The sequence below is a fragment of the Acyrthosiphon pisum genome, chromosome X (genome assembly GCF_005508785.2).
Source record: "Acyrthosiphon pisum isolate AL4f chromosome X, pea_aphid_22Mar2018_4r6ur, whole genome shotgun sequence".
Taxonomy (NCBI): domain Eukaryota; kingdom Metazoa; phylum Arthropoda; class Insecta; order Hemiptera; family Aphididae; genus Acyrthosiphon; species Acyrthosiphon pisum.
This window is the reverse complement of record NC_042493.1, coordinates 31,266,206-31,266,953: the sequence shown is the minus strand read 5'-3', so window position 1 is coordinate 31,266,953 and position 748 is coordinate 31,266,206.

Here is a 748-nt window from a genome sequence, read left to right as displayed (position 1 = left end):
TAGTAGGAATTTGTATAAATTTTCAAGTATTTTTACTCGACAAATAAAGTTTTATTGACATTCATAAAAAAAAAAACTAATTAAATTGGAAACTGAAATTGTCCGTAAACAGCTAAAAACAAATCAAAATATTTTGAAAAATGTGTCATGTATAGAAAATGGAAATATAAACAACCAGTGAAAATTTCATGTATCTACAGTCATTCGTTTTAAAGTTACACCAAAAACCAAAATCAATTTTCTCGAAAACAGATTTTGCGTAAAAATTCCCGTTTTTCCTTAATTTTTCTTTTGTTTTTCACGGTGCTTTTGAAAACTATTGGAAATTTCAAATTTTGACCTCCCAAATGCACTAACTAGATTCACTTTCCCATCAAACAAGATACTGTTGAAGAAAATCGAAGCAGTTTTACTACCCCAAACCTTGATGACAGACACAAAAATAAAAACATTTAAAAATTTAAAAAACACATCATTGTAAAATCAATACATTCATCGTTCCACTCAGAATCTAAAATTTAAATTCTGGAAATGCTAACTATCTATAAAAAAAAAAATAACTTACCTTTATCTAAATTTAGTTTTTAGAGAATTCAAATACGTTGATTTTACTTAATTTTAACTATGGCCCCCGCCAATCAGTCGTAAAATATATTATTGTATATTTTAAATGGGTAGGTATACATCAAATAGTGAGCAATCTCACTAATTTTATGAACTGATATTTTAAATTATTTTATAGAAATTT